This window comes from Macaca fascicularis, chromosome 2 (assembly GCF_037993035.2).
Source record: "Macaca fascicularis isolate 582-1 chromosome 2, T2T-MFA8v1.1".
Classification (NCBI taxonomy): domain Eukaryota; kingdom Metazoa; phylum Chordata; class Mammalia; order Primates; family Cercopithecidae; genus Macaca; species Macaca fascicularis.
In genome coordinates this window covers 96,575,344-96,591,821 of record NC_088376.1, presented here as the reverse complement: position 1 = coordinate 96,591,821, position 16,478 = coordinate 96,575,344, and the positions used below count along the sequence as shown (strand labels likewise).

Here is a 16,478-nt window from a genome sequence, read left to right as displayed (position 1 = left end):
GGGCAGAGGCGCAGTGGCTCATGCCTGTAATCCCAGCACTTTGGAAGTCCGTGGCAGGTGGATCACCTGAGGTCAGGGGTTCAAGACCAGCCTGGCCAACATGGTGAAACCCCTGTCTCTACTGAAAATACAAAAATTAGCTGGGCATGGTGGTGCGCGCCTATAGTCCCAGCTACTCGGGGGGCTGAGGCAGGAGAATCGCTTGAACCCGGGAGGTGGAAGCTCCAGTGAGCCGAGATCCTGCCATTGCACTCCAGCCTGGGTGACAGAGCAAGACTCTGTCTCAAAAAAAAAAAAAACAAAAACAAAAACCAAAAAAAAAAAAAATGGGCAGCTTATGACTTCAGGTTGTCCCTTGTGATAACATTCTCAAAGGGAGATGACTCCTCCCCCAAACCCCAACCTGGATCAGCAGGGACCAACCCATACTTGGAGATAGAAGACTTACCTGGCCTCTTTGCACTAAGGAAGGGACCTAACCCAGACTAAGCCTCCACCTGCAATCCCCCTTCCAGGCTTCTGCTGAGCTGTGCACCTGGTTGTTCTTGGGTATAAATCCCAAGCAATTACATGCACAGATTTGCTTTTTAAAAAGCTTACCCTAGGCCAGGTGCCATGGTCCACACATGTAATCTCAACACTTTGGGAGGCTGAGGAAGGAGGATGGCTTGAGACTAGGCATTCAAGACCAGTCTAGACAACAGAGAGATCTCATCTCTACAAAAAATCTAAAAATTAGCCAGGCATAGTGGCGCATGCCTGTGGTCCCAGCTGCTCGAGAGGATGACGGGGAAGGATCACTTGAGCCCAGGTTGTTGAGGCTACAGTAAGCCATGATCACCCCACTGAATTCCAGTCTGGGGAACACAGTGAGACCTGTCTGGAAAAAAAAAACTGCCCTATAGAGAAGCTTGGAGACACAAGGGTGGAGGCAGGAAGACCAATGTCTACCTGAGTCAAGGAAGATAAAGGCCGAATTAAAGCTATGATGGAGGGGCAGGGAAAAGTGGGAGGGAGAGAGGAATGACTCAGCCAGGTCCTGAACCAGATCCTCTCCTCCTACCAGGGTTGCTGCCTCATTTACTCTTCTCAGTGTCAAGGGAGAAAAATAGCATCACCGCATGGTCTGGGCAAGTTGGGGGACTGATTTGCAAGGCTAAGAGAGAGGAATTCACTGTCCTTTTGTTCATGCAGATACTCAGGCAATACTTGGCCGATGAGATAAATCCACCTACACCTTTAAGCTGTACCTCCCCACGCAGGGCCTAGAAGGTCTAACCTTTGGATCAGTCCCAGGGTTCTGCCGCAAACATCTGCCAGGGCCAAGAGCCCCCAGGGAGCAGATACATAATGTGAACTGCATTTGGATGAAGAAGGAGTTAGAGAAGGCAGCATGAGGGAATCTGGAGTGCAGTGAAAACTGCTCAGGAATTTGGCTTCATGTCTAAGTTGATTCTTCCTAGACAATCACCTGAACGTGGGTATCTCCAGGTTACCCATCCTGCAGGGAAGATTGGGAAGGGGGTGGATGATGCCAAAGGTGAATCATCCAGAGACTATTTCTGATTATCCCTATTGGACTTTACCAGTTGGCTTTTTTTCCCCCTCTGCTGGGAAATTTGCTTCCCTAAGCAAGAATTTCTTTGACTATTTTTCAAAATTTACTCATGATTTCCAACCACAAGCAATGCTTCCCCCAAGATGATCAGGCTTGGCTTTATCCTGAGCTCCATTCAAACCACACAGACAGAAAGTGGAGACAAAGAACCATGCAGGGGCCATGCAGGAGCCAGTGCCCATGCCCTGGGGTCCTCTGTGGCACCCGGAAAGGGTGGGGAAGACACAGTTAGTTCTCTAGCCCGTGCACATTGCTCCCTCCCCATTTAGCCCACAGTCCAAAAGGCACTGCAGCAAGGATTCATCTCTGAGTTTCAATTTTCATGGAAATGAACCATTTTATCTCAGAACACAGGGGGAAAAAATGAATTCCCCCCCACCCCGCCGCTTTTTTTTTTTTTTTTTGAGATGGAATCTCATTCTGTCACCCATACTGGAGTGCAGTAGCGCTATCTCGGCTCACTGCAGCCTCTGCCTCCCAAGTTCAAGCAATTCCTCCTCAGCCTCCCGAGTAACTGGGATTACAGGTGAGTGCCACCACGCCCAGCTAATTTTTGTATTTTTAGTAGAAATGGGGTTTCACCATGTTGGCCAGGCTGGTCTCAAACTCCTGACCTAGTGATCCGCCCGCCTTGGCCTTCCAAAGTTCTGGGATTACAGGCGTTTGCCACCTCGCCTGGCCTGAATTCCCTTTCCTTAACACAGACAGACTTCGCTTTGTTGCTTTAAAAAAAAAAAAAAATCCAAAAGCTGCTGCCATTTGCTGCGTTGGATGCTGGCTGATCATTCTGAAAGGCAGGCAAATAAATCCAGAGGCCAGGCCAGGCTCCTTGCCTGGTCCTGGTGGAGCTTCCACAGCCACCCCTTGAGTTTGGCAGGGGCTCAGGAAGGATGGGAGGAGGGTCGGGGAGCAACCTGACTTAGGAAAGCAATGGCCTTGAGAAGGAGGCCTATACCTCTGAGCCAAGAGCCTGAGTGTCCTCAGGAAGAGTTTCACAAAATACTGTCTGTCTAGCTGGTTGCCCCAGTCCCAGCCCAGGCCTGATGTGCTCCACGTCAACCCACAGGAGCCAGCACTGCAGCTTTGTCAGCCATGTGCCCTCTGCCTAGTGCTCCATAGCAACCCTGGTGCTGGCTCCTACTAGCTCTTACTCTGTGCCAGGCTGCATTCCCTCACTAAAGATCCTTAGAGTGGGTATAACATTAGCCCCAGTTTACAGATTATGGAACCGAGGCTCTGAGAGTTTAGATCATCTCTCTTAGGTCACACAGCTAATAAGAGGCAGACCAGGATTTGAACCCATGCCTATGCTCTTCATTTCTAAGCTAGCCCATGTTTTACTGGGGTTCTGGTCCACCTTGCCAGCCTGTTCTGCCCTGTTCCTTAGACGGATGTTGCAGTTCAGCCCCATAAATGAGCCCCCTCATTTCCTCCTGGGCTGCCTCCTGTACCTGACATGCCCCTCAGCCTCACCTCCAACTATGTCATTCTACCCTGCTTCTGCGTGCCAAAAAAGACATCTCCCTCTTCTGGGCTCCTGTGGCAGTTTGTTTTTCTTAGTGGTTTTCTTTTTTTTTTTTTTTTTTTTTTGAGACGGAGTCTCGCTCTGTAGCCCAGGCTGGAGTGCAGTGGCCGGATCTCAGCTCACTGCAAGCTCCGCCTCCCGGGTTCACGCCATTCTCCGGCCTCAGCCTCCCGAGTAGCTGGGACTACAGGCGCTGCCACCTCGCCTGGCTATTTTTTGTATTTCTTAGTAGAGACGGGGTTTCACCGTGTTAGCCAGGATGGTCTCGATCTCCTGACCTCGTGATCCGCCCATCTCGGCCTCCCAAAGTGCTGGGATTACAGGCTTGAGCCACCGCGCCCGGCCTCTTAGTGGTTTTCAAAGTGTGTCCCTGGACCAGCAACATCAGCATCAGATCCCACCTCAGACCGGCTGCATCGGAAACTCTGGGCATGGGGCCCAACAATACGGTTTGAACAAGCCCTCCAGGTGATCCTGATGCATGCTCAAGCTTGAGAACCACTGGGCTACCTCTTGTTTCTCCAGACCCCGACAAGTCTAGGGGACCATTAAGGGTAAGGTTAGCTCTTGTTGTGGTCTTTGACACCTGAGCCCAACTCATCAGGTCTCTTATAAAGGAACCCTGAGTGGCTAATAATGAAGTGGGTAAAGCTTTTTTTGGCCTCTGCTGCTGCTTTCCATTCTACTACCTGGCGTCCTGTTCTGGAACAGCTGACAAAAGTAATCATTGCCATATGGACATTATCACCATGCCCTTCAGAAACGGTTCAATGCCTTCAACCATTGCCTCCTCACCTCAAGTGGGGCCTGAGGCTCTCCATAAAAATCACCTGAGACCATCAGTGTCTCAGCCTCAAAGAATCTTTCCAGTCTTTGTCACTAAACTGCCTGCCTGACTCCCTACTGGCTTCCTCCCTGAAGTGTCTTAACACAGCCCACAGCCCACAGCCCACGTCCCACAGCCCATAGCCCAGCCCTGGCCTAAGGAATGGCCTCCCAAACCGGTATGTCCTGAAGGTGAAATCAGACTTCACCCTTACTGATGGAATCTCCAACTTTGATCATGGTATTGTCTGTTTCTTCCTTTAATTCTGCCAATTTTTGTTTCATGTCTTTGAAGCAGAGTTAATAGTTACATACATGGTTATGATTGTTTTCCCTTCCTAATGAATTACCCTTTCACCATAATAAATATCCTTCTTTTTCTCTGGTAATACCCTTTGTCTCAAAGTCTATTTTATCTGATATTAATGCAGCCTCACCAGCTTTTGAATGTATATAATTTTCCATCCATTTGTTTTCATCTTGTATCTTTATATTTAAAATTCATCTCTTGTAGACTGCAAATAGGTTTAAAAAAAAAAACTATTCCAACAATCTCTGCCTTTCAACTGGAATGTTTAGTCCATTAACATTTAATGTAATTATTGATATGGTTGAATTTCATTTTATTTTCCCCCTCTGTTTTTTATTTCTCTGTTCCTCCTTCCTGCCTCTTTTTTTTTAAGATTTTTTGGAATGCCATTTATTTTTTATTTTTATTTTTTAAATTTATTAGTATTATTTTTGAGACAGAGTCTCGCTCTTGTTGCCCAGGCTGGAGTGCAATGGCACGATCTCTTGGCTCACTCTCGTGTTCAAGCAATTCTCCTGCCTCAGGCTCCAGAATAGCTGGAATTATAGGCACACACCACCAGGCCCAGCAATTTTTTTGTATTTTTAGTAGAGACGGGGTTTCACCATGTTGGCCAGGCTGGTCTTGAATTCCTGACCTCAGGTGATCTACTCACCTCGGCCTCCCAAAGTGCTGGGATTACAGGCATGAGCCACTGCGCCCAGCCTGAATGCCATTTAAATCTATCTATTGGATTTGTAATTATACCTCTTTATATTAATTTTGAAATGGTTGCCCCAGGGATTACAACACATCGGTAACTTTTCACAGTCCCCTTAGTTACTATTTCAAGTAAAATGCAGAAACCATTGCTCCCTACCCCCATCCTTTATGCTATAGTTATCATATGTATTACATCTACATACATTATAAAACCTACAAGATCATGTTATATTTTTTGCTTTAAATAATCATGTGAATTCTAGAGCAATTAAGAGGGCTCATTGCCAAAGGGAACCTCAAAATTAGAGGGGGCCTTTCTCAGGAATCTGATTTCGCTCATCAGTCGGAAAGGAAACCTGGATCTTTCAATGTTCTTTCACTTCTAGCTGAAGGTGAGTTCTGGGGCCACAGATCAGAGCCACAACTGATTCATCTTTATATTGCCTTTGAGAGTCTTCAAGTCTCCTGGGCCCCGATCATCCTACCCAAAGTACTTTTCACTGTTTCTCACTGGTCCTTGGTGGTCAGACATGATGACCCAGAGTGAATATACAGATTAAGACTCATCAGTATCCTGTCTTCCTCTGCCTCTCTCATAAGAGGCGCTTTTGCTGATCTTTTTATGAGTTGTGGTTTTTTTTTTCCTCACCTCTCCTCCTAGGTTATATAGATCCTGAAGGTAAGGAATCTGGTCTTATGCATAGTAGGTACTCAGACAACTTTGCTGAAAGAGCAAATGGACCCTAAATGCATTTTCTGGCCCTTCTAAGGGCAGTTATGCACAGAAGGGAAAGTGTGCAGGGAAGAGAAGGAGGCACATGGGTATCTGCCTCAGGAGTGACGGGAAATCATTTCCAGGGGCAGGAGGTATAGCCAAAAACATCACTGTGGATTGATGGCGGGATTGCAGAGAGCCTGGGTTTGACTGTGATGAAATGTACATGTGGGCGTTGAGAATGTGAAGGCTGCAAAGTGGAACGGGGGAGGCTACCAGGCCAGGATGTGTGGGTGGAACCGGGATTTTCAGCACACTTGTGTGTACCTGGAGGAAGTATGTCCTGGGCCACCCAGAGCTGCTGACACTGCAGCCTGGAGGGCTGAGGCTTTTTAGAGAAACCACTAGTCTGGTGACAGGGAGAAGAAGGAGAAAGTGGCCAGGGCCAGGGTAGGCACAGGGCTGGTTTGCAGGGCTGTGGGCCTCACCATAAGGGAGGCAAGTGGAGGGCATTCATCTGGGTGCTTGTAGGAGACACAGAGAGTTGAGGCTCAAGGGAGTGGAACTGAGCCTGATCAGAAAAGGTCCTTTGTTCTGGATCAAAGGGGCCGAAGAGTGTCCTTTGACCTAAGCCTCAGGAAGAAGAAGGATGTCTTGGCACAACAGGGTCTCCCTAGGGTCAGGATAAAGGAGGAGCCCATGACTGGGAAGAGGTGAAACTGGGAGTGCCTCTGAGTCATGCCCTCAGCCTGTGCCAAGCTAATTGAATGACATGAGACCTGCAATACCTAATTTCATACGAAATATGATAATGGAGTAATGGGCCGTATTTTTGCATGTGGCTTGTAGAAAAGCTGAGAAGGAGGAGAGATGGAGCAGGAACAAGCCGCAGCACGTTTCAGCTCATGAGAGCCAGTTAGCCAGTCTGCAGGGCGCTGCCAGCTGGGGCGAATGAAGTGCCTGTTGTTTCAAGGCAGGGGAAAATGAGTGACCGTTATTTTGAGTGAGGAATTCATATCCAACATGGTGTGAGGTTAAACAAATCTGCAAGTGAGACTCGACCGGTTATAATAATCTTAAGTGTTTTTGGCCCACAGCAGGAGCGAGACGTAAAGGTACAGCTGCTTGTGAGACCTACTGTGTGTCCATCCCCACAGCAGGCTGCCTGCTAGGAGGGTGCCGTGCTTAGGCTTTGTGGGAGCCGGAACTCGGGCACTGTGAGAGTTTGGGGTTGCTGGAATTTTCCTATTTTATAACACAGACTAGCTAACTCTTTAATGTAACTTCTTCCCAACACCATGTGGTCAGCACGATTTCAAAAAGACGGCGTTAGGGGCCGGGCGCGGTGGCTCAAGCCTGTAATCCCAGCGCTTTGGGAGGCCGAGACGGGCGGATCACGAGGTCAGGAGATCGAGACCATCCTGGCTAACACGGTGAAACCCCGTCTCTACTAAAAAATACAAAAAACTAGCCGGGCGAGGTGGCGGCGCCTGTAGTCCCAGCTACTAGGGAGGCTGAGGCAGGAGAATGGCGTAACCTGGGAGGCGGAGCTTGCAGTGAGCTGAGATCCGGCCACTGCATTCCAGCCTGGGTGACAGAGCCAGACTCCGTCTCAAAAAAAAAAAAAAAAAAAAAAAAAAAAAAAAAAAAAAGACGGCGTTAGGCCTTCCATTAGGTTTCTGGGGATTCAAGCCAAGAAGAGTGTGAACCCCTCCCCACAACCCCTTCCCCATAAGGAAATGCCTGAGTATTTGAAAATGCTCTTTTACTTCCAATCCAGTCTAACTGCAGCTCCCCTTACATTCAAGGTGACTACCATTGTAGTTGATTAAGGGCCTGGACATACTGGATCTTTGCAGAATTCAAAGCAGACTGAAACAACTCGTGAAGGCCGCCAGCCTCCGTCAGGAAGCCTCCTCCAGTGTGGGAGTGTGGAGGCCACTGCTCCAGACTGATCTCTTGGCTCAGGGACAGATGTGGTGAGCTCTTTCTTGGCTGGAGCAGCTGATCCAATTCTGTAAGGTGGCCCTGCTTCTCTGCCCAGTACAGGAGACAGTGGGGCTTATTCCTAGTCTTTATAAAGTGGGCTGCTCATCACTATGGGGAGTTCTGAATGCAGCAAGGTGGTCAGGATCAACTGGGCAGGATGTCCCTTTCTGGACTCCACCATGTGAATGGTTCTGCCTGGACACGTGGAAGTTTAGGCAGATCCATCCTGCTTGAGGTTCTTCAGGGGCATCTTTAAAACAAAGAAATTACCAAATTCCTGGTAAATAGCCAAATCACAGGAAAAATCAACTACAACTTTATCAAACGACTAAAGTAAGCATTTTGCCTAATTACAGGTGTGCAGCATGGTTGTCTTTCTGGTTCTCGTGGCCCATCCCTGCTGCTCCCGGCAGGGGTAGGTGAGCCTGCATGCTCATTTGGGCTCAATTGCCTCTCCATGGCGTCAGTTTCTATTTTCTCTCTCTGCCCACGTTGCCAGGGACCTAGAGACCCTATTTCTATTTCTTCAATACCTGGTAGTTATACTGCAATGCCTGGCTTTGTGATTGGCACTGGCTCATGAGAGCTTTTCTGCTGCCAACTCTCTGCGTGCTTCTCACCCCTGTCCCTCATCGCGCCACCCTCTGCTGGTTTGTCCCTCTGGCCTTGCTCCCCGGAGGTGCTGCATCCAGCCTCTCTCAGCGTCCCTCTCAAGGCTCCCTCCTGCAGGTCCGTACTGTCTACGGCCCTCAGCTGTGAGGGCTCTGGAGGCCGGTTCATTGCTGTACAAAGCCACTTTGTGACAGACAGTCCTTCAGCCAAGCATGGAGATCAAGGCTAACAGTCGGCATTTTGACACCTGCATGCTTATTTTTTGTTTTCCACTATACATCAGTCCTGCAATCACAATTACATACCTCAAATGCTTTCTAATTAGTCTACTGGCACACAAAAATTCCTTCAGTGTAGCATTATTGCGGTGACCGTCACAATCATCCCAAGCCATTGATTCATAAGTGTCATCATTAGTAGTTTCATAGTTAACCAAATATTAATATACTTTAACAATTAAAATAATTAATAGTGATTTATTATTAAATTATCACCATCGGTCCGTGCCTCTGCCCAACTCCATGAAGGCTTTACCTGGCCCTTGTAGGTGGCACCTGTGACAACGGGTCACACAGTGGAACTCTGATCACACGGGTGGCCAGGAACCTCTTGTGCCTTGTTTGGTGCTGAATGTCATATTGTGCCCCAGCACCAACCACTTCCTGTGCCTCCTTCCCATGGCTCTCTTCATGTCATGACTGTGTGACCGTCACAAGCTCCCACACATGCACATCACACAGGTGTAGGTGAGTGGGTGTCCCCTGAAAAACAAAGAGGAAAAAACTCAATGTTTCTGAAGGCTCGTTAGTGGGAAAACTCCCTATTTGCAGTGTGTATGAGGGTGGGTCATCTAGGTTAGATCTAGATGACCCATCTCATGTTAGCACATGCACCTGACGTTTCTGTGTGCAGGACGGTGAGGAAGAGAGGACGGGGACAGGCCTTTGGAAAGTACAAAGTGCTGGCTTTGATACTCACATCCCCGCTGCGAGGCACTCAGGGTAGACACCATCCCCCATTTCACAGATGGAAACTGAGGCCTTGAGAGATTTCATGACTTGCCTCCAGACCCACAGCTGGTAGAACCAGGAAGAAAATCTGGGTCTTCTGTCCCTCCAGCCAGAGGTTTCCTATACTTTGTTTACTGAAAGGGAAGATAAAACTAACCTTTTTCTTCTTTTTTTCTTTTTTTTGAGATAGAGTCTCGCTCTGTCGCCTAGGCTGGAGTACAGTGGCACGATCTTGGCTCACTACAACCTCCACCTCTCGGGCTCAAGCGATTCTCCTGCCTCAGCCTCGCAAGTAGCTGGGATTACAGGCACCCGCCACCATGTTCGGCTAATTTTTGTATTATTAGTAGAGACAAGGTTTCACCATGTTGCCCAGGCTGGTCTTGAACCCTTGACCTCAGGTGATCTGCCTGCCTTGGCCCTCCAAAGTGCTAGAATTACAGGCATGAGCCACTGTGCCTTGCCTTGCCTTGCCTTCTTTCCTTCCTTTTCTTTCTTTCTTCCTTTTTTTCTCTTGGTCCCTGGTTTCTGGGGAGATATATAACTGGCTCCCAATTGCTGTGAGGAGTGGGAGAGGCAAAAGTCACACCGGCTAAGTGGGCTTGGGGCACTGACAAAAGAACCCCTTTGCTTTCCAGGGGCTTCTAATAGGAGCGGGGGCAGGGCTTAGTTGGGACTAGAAGAGCGGATGGAATCACTTGCAAAACGCTAATAAATCTGCAGGCCCAGCTGTTCCTCATCTGATGATCCTGAAGGGAAAGTGTGAAATAGTAGAGATGCTGATGGGTCTGGGGGGCCCCTTCAAAGGCAACCCAGTTTTCCCAAGGTCCCTGGAGCTGGGGTGGGAAGTATCCGGAAACGTCTGAAGGGTGTTTGTTAGCATTGGGAGGCCTGGGCCCCTAGAGACCACGCGCACACATGGAGTGTGCCTGAGAAGTTCTGGAGGGATGGGCAAGTCCCATTTCACAGAGCGAGAGAACAGGGCTGGCAGTTCAGCAGACCCGAGTTTGTCTAGCTGCTCCAGCGCTGAGCGGCTGTGTGGGCCTCTGTGAGGTCTTTAACCTCTCTGAGCTTCATGCCTGTCACTTATAAAGGGAAGATCATAACCCGCCCTGTGGGGTTGCTTGAGGATTAAATGTGCTAACGCATGGAAAGCCCTGGCACATGCTAGGTGCTCAATGTTCTTTCCCTGTCCTCTTTCCCCTTCCCCTGCCCTGAATCAAGAAGGGCCTGGATAGGTGGTTCTTGTTAGTATAGTGGTGAGTATTCCCGCCTGTCACGCGGGAGACCAGGTTCAATTCCCTGATGGGAAGGCTGTTGATGATGCTTTGGCTGGGCGCGGTGGCTCACGCCTCTAATCTCAGCACTTTGGAAGGCCGAGGCAGGCGGATCACTTGAGGTCAAGAGTTCAAGACCAGCCTGACCAACATGGTGAAACCCTGTCTCTACTAAAATACAAAATTAGCTGGGTGTGGTGGTGCACACCTGTAGTCTCAGCTACTACTTGGGAGGCTGAGGCAGAAGAATCACTTGAACCTGGGAGGCGGAGGTTGCAGTGAGCCAAGATCGTGCCATTGTACTCTAGCCTGGGCAAGAAGAGCAAAACTCTGTATCAAAAAAAAAAAAAAAAAAAAAGGAAGGGGCTTGGTCATGCTGACCCCTGAGGCCAAGTCCAGGGAGGAGGAGGGGCAGCACCCAACACATACAGTTGTGTATAGACAGACGAGGTTCCCGTCCCTGGTCTCTCTGGTCAAAGGCCCTGTGGGGAGCAGGCCACAAGGAGAGTGCAGAGTGGTTTTGACCACTCTCAGCAGACAGGATCTGTGAACCCAGGGGCTGAATCCTGCTTGAACTAGAGGCTTCCAAGGCAAAGGGCATCCTCTCTGTAGCCAAGGTCTCTGGCCTGAGTTGAAAAACTTTTAATTGGGTTCCAACTTCTCAATTCCCCAGAGCAGAGCCATCAATCCTCCCAGCAGGCAGGACAGCCACAAGCCCAGGCTCAGAGAGCAGACACAGGCCAGCCCAGGGGGATCTGGAGGCTACAGGCCAGCTGCAAAATCGCAGGGGTTGGAAGCATCCCAGCCTATTAGAGCTCACAGAAGATAGAACCAAGCCAGGCTTCTGCACCTGGGTGCGTGAAAACTGTGTTTTCCAAGACCTAGAACCTGCTCTGGGCTGGAATCCGATGGTGCTGGGTCCAAGGCTCAGCTGCCCCTTTCACCAGCTGGGGAACCCTCAGGCAAGCCATGTGAGACTGCTGAGCCAGGGTTCCCCATTTGTTTTTTTTTTTTTGAGACTATCTTCCTCTGTCGCCCAGGCTGGAGTGCGGTGTCACAATCTCGGCTCACTGCAATCTCCACCTCCCGGGTTCAAGCCATTCTCTGCCTCAGCCTCCCAACTAGCTGGGACTACAAGCACGTGCCACCAAGCCCAACTAATTTTATATTTTTAATAGAGATGGGGTTTCACCACGTTGGCCAGGCTGGTCTCGAACTCCTGGCCTCAAGGGATCCACACGCCTCGGCCTCCCAAAGTGCTGGGATTACAGGCATGAGCCGCTGCTCCCAGCACACCATCCTTAAAATAGTAACACTCCCTGGAAGGGTGGCGAGGATTGCTGAGATCCGCCTCAGAGGCCCCATGGATGTTAATGTCTGCACCCTGTGTATGTTAATTCCCTCTTGCATTTCTTTTTCACTTTTTCTTTCTTGATTTTTTCTTTCTTCTTATCTCTTGGACCTTTTTCAGCTCCAACTCTCTTCTTGTCACTTTCTTCAGTTCCTTAGGCTGGTTGCTTTTCTCCTTTCCACACACGGCACAAGTAGGGAAGCTGGAGAAAAATCTTCACATCTTAACCATGGGACCCTGGACTCACAGGCCTGGCTGGCCTGGGTCAGCTTTGGGCTTCCAGCTCCTGAGCAGATCATGGTACTGCCCTCAGCTCTTCCTTCCCTTCTCCTTCCTTCAGGAGATTCTACCTGGCCAGGAACAGGAAAGAAGTCAGGAGAGAGCAGGTTGAGACGGGGAGCAGAGGTGGTGGCCCTCTCAAAACACAGACCAGGCCGGGCGCGGTGGCTCATGCCTGTAATCCCAGCACTTTGGGAGGCTGAGGTGGGCGGATCACAAGGTCAGGAGTTCAAGACCAGCCTGACCAATATGGTGAAACCCTGTCTCTACTAAAAGTACAAAAATTAGCCGGGTGTGGTGGTGTTCGCCTGTAGTCCCAGCTACTCCAGAGGCTGAGGCAGGAGAATCACTGGAACCTGGGAGGCGGAGATTGCAGTGAGCCAAGATTGCACCACTGCACTCCAGACTGGGCGACAGAGCAAGACTCCATCTCAAAACAACAGCAACAACAACAACAACAAAACCCCCCAAAAAAACAAAAAAACATAGACCAGGGGAGGCTGCAGGAAGTGAACATGATCCCATTAGGTGGCCGAATAATTGGGGGAAGAAGTCAGCCTATCTCTTCCCCTCCCCACATAACTGCCTGCTGCATCCCAAGCCCAGAAGGAAGTCCTTCCTCGTGCCTAACTTGCACCCCTCCTGCTGCAAGTCCCGCCTACTTCCTTTTCCTCCATGTGGATGGTGCTATCTCATCATCCCTCCACTGGTGCCTCAAAAGGCCTTCTCCTCAATCTTGTTCAGCTAGAAGCCCTGGGGGAGTGAAAACGAACTTTAAGAGGATGTTTAAAGTTTGGCTTCTCATCACCACATCTCAGCTGAGTCCATAAAACCGCCTTATAAAGCCCACTGGCCAGCCAGCTGCCCTCAGCCTCAGGGGCCTCCTGGTTTTATGATTGGCCCCAATTCAGACACCAGCTGGATGTAGGAACTCACTCGCTTTTATGAAGAGATGTTAACAAGAAGCATCTCTTCCCCTCTGTCTTGTTCCCAGAGCCTCCACTCCATCCCTCATTCACGCGTTCCTTCGGTCGATAAACATTTACCAGCCAGGTTCTGGTGTAGGCCCTGGGGTGGGGGTGGGCAGAAGTAAGGGCTGGGGGTGGTACTTTCTTCCTTAGAAGGGCTGGCCCTGCAGGAATCAGCACCTGGGTGGCACCTCTGCAGTAGCTGGATCACACTGAATTGTCAAGTTTGTAAATTGCACAGTAATTGTGAAACAGTGTTGGAAAAACAAACAATTACCAAGCAGCCTGATAAGAGCTGCCAGGAGGTGTGAGCCCAGAGGCCCAGAGCAGGAGACTCCAACTCTGTTGGGGATCCGGGGTATTTCCCCAGGAGAGGTGCCCTTGCAGCAGGTGCCTGAAGAATGCTTAAATATGATCAGAGCAGGTAGGGTGGGGCAGGTGGAAGGCCTGGTGGAAGCCCTGGGCTCTCCTTTGCTAATGGACAGGAGGGAGAGACAAGTGGTTGGGGGCTGAGATCCAGGCAAAAAGTCATGGGAGCAACACAGGGTCAAGTTTCTCCAGGATGATCAGTCTATCTTTAAAATGGATATAGTGTTGGTCAGTTAAAAGAAAACCCAGAAATTTATTTTTATTTTTATTTTTGAGACACAGTCTCACTCCATCCCCCAGGCTGGAGTGCAGTGGCGTTATCTGGGCTCACTGCAACCTCCACCTCCTGGGTTCAAGTGATTCTCCTGCCTCAGCCTCCCAAGTAGCTGGGATTACAGGCACACACCACCACAGCCGGCTATTTTTTGTATTCTTAGTAGAGACGGGGTTTCACCCTGTAGGCCAGGATGGTCTTGAGCTTCTGACCTCAGGTGATCCGTCCACCTCGGCCTCCCAAAGTGCTGGGACCACAGGCATGAGCCACTGCACTCGGCCCCCAGAAATATTTAATAACAATACCTGGCACATGTTGATAGTCTTTTACCAGATCCAACTACTTTCCTATGCATCACCTCCCTTGATTTCTGCAATAATTCTGTGAGGTAGGCAGGACAGGTATTTTAACCCCCATTTTACAGATGATGAAATTGAGTCTCAGACAAGTACAATGACTTGTAGCTGGAGAAACAGCCAGCAAGTGGGGCGCTCTTATTCTCAAGTGCCTGCTGTTTCCCCTGGGGATAGCTTAGAGCTGCTTAGGGAAGTGCTGGGGGTTATGGAGAGCTGTGGGGAGGGAGGGGCAAGGGAAGTAAAAATGTCCCCTCTCGGCAGCATCTGTCACGGTGGCCGAACTCTGCCCCTCTCAGTTTGCCACCTAATGGGGAGGGAGGACTCAAGCAGGTAAGAGGACATGGACAGGTGAAGTATTGGATCCTCTGGAGCAGGGGAAGAAGGAGGACTCCCTGAAGAGTAGATTCTGGAGAAGAAGGGGACTGGGAAGAATCACACTTACAGGAGATCGACAAAAAAGAGATGCTACGGGCCTGGCATGGTGGCTCACACCTGTAATCCCAGCACTTTGGAAGGTCAGGGCGGGTGGATCACCTGAGGTCATGAGTTCTAGACCAGCCTGGCCAACATGGTGAAACCCCATCTCTACTAATAATACAAAAATTAGCCAGGCATGGCAGTGCTGCTGCTCACTTGTAATCCCAGCTACTCGGGAAGCTGAGGGATGAGAATCGCTTGAACCCAGGAGGCGGAGGTTGCAGTGAGCTGAGATCGTCCCATTGCACTACACTCCAGCCTGGGCAAGAAAGCATGACTCCATCTTGCTTTGCAGATGCATCTCATGCCTACTTTCCCAGGCTCCAACACACACACCCCAAAGGCACTCTATATACACCCAAACTCACACAACCAAACCCCTATATCCCCCCCACACAGGAGCCCACAGACTCGCACACACGTGTGAACAGTGCACGCAGGGATTCCCAGCTTACAAACTGCTTGTATTCACAAGCACAATATCCCCAGATTCACACCCAAATCCGCATTCACTTGCACACTGAGGTAGATGAATATGTGTGAAAATAATGCTCACACATACAGCCCAGGGGCCTTAGATAAGGGACCCAGAGAGCTCTGGAGTTGGGGAGTGGAGGTGCCCAGCAAGGGTCCCCCAGCCTGGCTTTCTTCAAGCCTGTCATTCTCTTCTCCGCCCCTCCACTCTCTCTCACCTCCAGCAGATAAGAGTTGACCAGATTGTGACCAGGTCCCCGATCCTATCTCCCAACCCCTCCCCTTACAACCCCTCAAGTCCCCATCAGAGGGCTTGGGACACACCAGGGGCTCTGTTAATAGTGGCCTCCCCTCCCCCTACCATTATACAGAGAGCCTGGGGCCTGAAAGTGTGGGGTCAAGAATGGCTGCCTCGTCCTAAGGCCACTTGAGGAGGGTGGCAGTGTCACACGAGCAGGAAACACTCCCACCAGGACTCCCTCCCCAGGCCTAGGACCCCCAGGCTTCCCTCTGTGAAGCATAGGAGCTGGGAAGGCTGCCGAGGGAGGCGGCAGTACCTGTGATGCAGAAGAGGTGGTATCTCCCGTTCAGAGTCTCTGTCTATGTCCCTTCACTCACGCGCACACCTGCGCGTGCGCATACACGCACACACTTGCGCGCACACTTCCCCCACCGTAATTAGAATGGTTGCTCCAGCACCCGGGGAATGGCTGTGATTTATGAATGGGAGTTGGTGTAGAGAGATTCCGGCACCATCTGCTTGGGAGCAAACAGGAAGAGCTTCAATGTGCTGCAGACCTGGGGGAGGGGGCCAGTTGGTGTAACAGGCTCATAAAAGTAGTTCCTAATGGCCACAGGTGCTCCCCCACACCCCCATCCCCCAACCCCATTGGAGATCTACATCCCTGGAAATAGTTACAGCCTCTGCCAGGGTCCCGTGGCACATGCTCCCCAGCCAAGGCCAGGCTGCCTGGAGGTGGAGCGCTGGGGGAAACAGCATGGAGCGTCCAGCCCACCTGAGTGCAAATACCTACAGCTGCTTACAACTGGGCTTCAGTGTGTTCGTCTACAAAACGGGATGATGGCAATAAAGAGCTGCAATGTATCACACATCTACCCTGTGGGTGATAGGGTATATTATCGTAGCTCCATCTCACAGATAAGCACCTTGATGCTGTGAAGGTTAGACTGTCCCAGATCTGCAGTAGTGAGCTGCAGGGCCAGGACCTGAAGCAAAGTCAGTGGAGACCACTGCTCTGAACCATTTTTTTCTGCACACAGCTCTTCATCATGGGGAAGTCGTAGAGATCAAATGAGATAAATACTCCAAGTTCCAGACATGATAGA

At 50.2% G+C, this 16,478-nt stretch overlaps 1 long non-coding RNA gene across 2 annotated transcripts; it reads right to left on the bottom strand.

The window, feature by feature from the left end:
- Positions 1-7,443: 7,443 nt before the first annotated feature.
- LOC135969685 (uncharacterized) lies at positions 7,444-15,759 on the bottom strand. Of its 2 annotated transcripts, none has more exons than XR_010585058.1 (3): positions 15,689-15,759; positions 8,831-12,284; positions 7,444-7,934 (listed from the first exon to the last, which is right to left on the bottom strand). It is a non-coding gene; the product is annotated as an uncharacterized lncRNA (long non-coding RNA). The 2 variants fall into 2 exon arrangements; XR_010585059.1 differs by having other exon boundaries at positions 8,831-9,057.
- Positions 15,760-16,478: the final 719 nt, after the last annotated feature.